This window comes from Canis lupus, chromosome 16, assembly GCF_048164855.1.
Source record: "Canis lupus baileyi chromosome 16, mCanLup2.hap1, whole genome shotgun sequence".
Classification (NCBI taxonomy): Eukaryota; Metazoa; Chordata; class Mammalia; order Carnivora; family Canidae; genus Canis; species Canis lupus.
The window spans coordinates 28416353-28418942 of record NC_132853.1 but is presented as its reverse complement, the minus strand read 5'-3'; the positions used below and the strand labels follow the sequence as shown (position 1 = coordinate 28418942).

Below are 2590 nucleotides of genomic sequence, written 5' to 3'. Positions count from 1 at the left end.
GTTCTTAAAAGTAAGACAAGCCCCGGGGCAGCCCGGGTGGCTCAGCGGTTTAGCGCCGCCTTCAGCCCAGGGCGTGATCCTAGAGACCTGGGATAGAGTCCCATGTTGGGCTCCCTGCGTGGGGCTTGCTTCTCCCTCTGCCTGTGTCTCGGTTTCTCTCTCTGTGTCTCTCATGAATAAATAAATAAAATCTTAAAAAAAAAGTAAAGCAAGCCCATCTCTGTCCAGGACCAAAGGAGATTAAACTGTGCATAAAGGAAAACAGAAGAAAGGTAGTGACCTATCATCAGATTTAGGTCACTTGGGCCTGGGAATTACCTAAGACGCAGAAGTTTGCCTAAAAGCAGGGTTATTGGGAGAATCACTGAACTTTGAGCTAGGGAAAAAACTTCAAAGTCATTCACTTTAATAATTTTATGACAGAAGGAAAGGCTGCTTAGAAAGAAGGTGGTTTCCTGAAGGTCACCAGTCTGAAGTGGCAGTGGCAGTGGCAGAGCCAGAGGTGGTGACCAGACCTCCTTATAGTTTTACTTCTAGCAGCTCTGGCTGAGCCAGGGGAAGCATGTGAACAAGGAGAAAAGTGCAAAGCATACCTCCCCCATGCCCCCCGCCCCACGGGCTGGTAAACAAAGAAAAGGAGCCACAGGAGGAGGGTTGGAAGAAAACTGCCGTAAGAGATTGAAGAGATGGGTGACTTGAAGTCCTCCTAGGGCTCGGAGCAGAGCCAGAAGGTATTGGGGGGAATCAGAGAGATTCATGCTCGATGGAGGAGGGAGGTCAAAAGAGGGGATGAAGGATATCAATCTGGAAGTGTTGTGCAGGCTGCATTTGAGGAGGGATATTTTAAGGCAAGGAGACCAGTGAGGACACTACTGAGGAATGCATGGGCTAGAAGTCCTTTTACTTCTTAAATATATGAGAGGGAGAGATGTGTCAACCTCGTGCTCATACTCAGCTAGAATTCAGACTTGTTGGGACATATCAGATGAATAGCTTGGGCTGCCTTCCATGACCTCTAAACCCCTAGAGTAATTTCCAGAAGGTCCACTTCCATCCTCCCTTGCCGACCTGCCTGCCTCAGCCGAAGTGAATCCACTTTACCGTGGGCACTCCTACGTACAAAGAGGTCTATTGATGGCACATTGGTGGACAAAGAAGCAAGTGGCAGCAACTGCTCAATGCTTCCCCCCCACCAACCCCACCCCTTGCCCAGCCCAGGGTGGGATTCCTCCCACCGGGAAAAATGGAGCAGATTCTGTGCTCAGAGCTCCACCTGCATGGAGGTTCAGCTGTATCACCCTCCATCTCTGCTGTCCAAGCACAGCTGGTGGAGTCTGGGGAGTCAGGGCTTCCTCAGAATAGGCTTCCATCAGCTGCGGACTATGACCAGGGCCTGACCTTGGGTACCAGTTCCCCCAGCTCCACCCTGCAGGGGCAGGCCTGCTCCGGACTGGACGCTTCCTGCCAGTGGTTCCTGAGAATCTTATCTCTCATTGGCTAATCTCGCCTCTCCTTTCTGCCACCGGTTTGAGGAGTAGGGTCTGTTTATGAATGGCATAACTGTTTCCATCTTTCTTAGGGAAGCAATTGAACAAATCAGTACACTTTTGAAGAATTGTTATTAAACAAGCGCAGCTCCTGAGATGTAATTATAAATCTAAATTCGCTCTCTCGTTAACCCTTTAAGTCCAGTGGGGCTGCAGGTTTGCTGCACCTGAATAAGACTTGAGGCAGTCCTCACGATTTTCTTGTTTTTTCTTAGTCTGTGTTTACCTGAAGTCTGAATATAGATGCAACTCAGTGATTAACATGTTCAGATAATCATTAAAATTTCAAATATGCTGTGAAATTAAGGCTTTTCCCCTCTGAACTCAGGCTGAACATAGGCGGTAGGCAACACTTCCGTCCCTCCCCTCCCATCTTTTTAGCTGTGGTCTCTGATGCTTAACGGTGTTGGAATGGGAAGAAGCAGGAAAGTTTCCACTTGATTGGTTCTGGCATTGGGATCTGGCATTGATGTTCTCCGAACTTGCCAGGTGTTTAAAGTGGACACTTTTATGTGCTTTATTATATCCACCCCTGTCTTAATCATTTAGGGCTGCTGTAACAGAGTACCACTGGGTGATTTATAAACAACAGAAATTTATTCATGCAGTTCTGGAGGCTGGAAGTCTGAGATCAGGGTGCCAGGAGGGATGTGTTCTGGTGAGAGTGCTCTTCTGGTTTACAGACTGCTGACCAGTCAATTTGTATCCTCGCGTGGCAGAAAGACAGCAAGCTAGCTCTTTGGCCTCTTCCTAGGAGGACATTAATCCCATTCATGAGGGCTCCACCCTCATGACCCTACTACCTCTCAGAGACCCCACCTCCTAAATATCATCACATTGTTGTGGGGTGGGGGTAGGATTCCAACATAAGAATTTGGGGATGATACATTCAGTCCCTAACACCACCATTCCTGGGGACCTCTCACTTGTAGTTCTCTCACTTTGGGTGATGCATTTTCCTTTGGCTCACTGCTTATTCCTTCTTCCACCTTTGGGAATCCAGCCACACCTTCAGGTTCTCCCTGAAATCCATTGGTCCCTCT

At 48.3% G+C, this 2590-nt stretch overlaps 1 long non-coding RNA gene across 2 annotated transcripts in view; it reads right to left on the bottom strand.

The window, feature by feature from the left end:
* LOC140606447 (uncharacterized) overlaps window positions 1-2590 on the bottom strand; it is a 46569-nt gene that overhangs the window by 4867 nt on the left and 39112 nt on the right. The window lies entirely within an intron of this gene.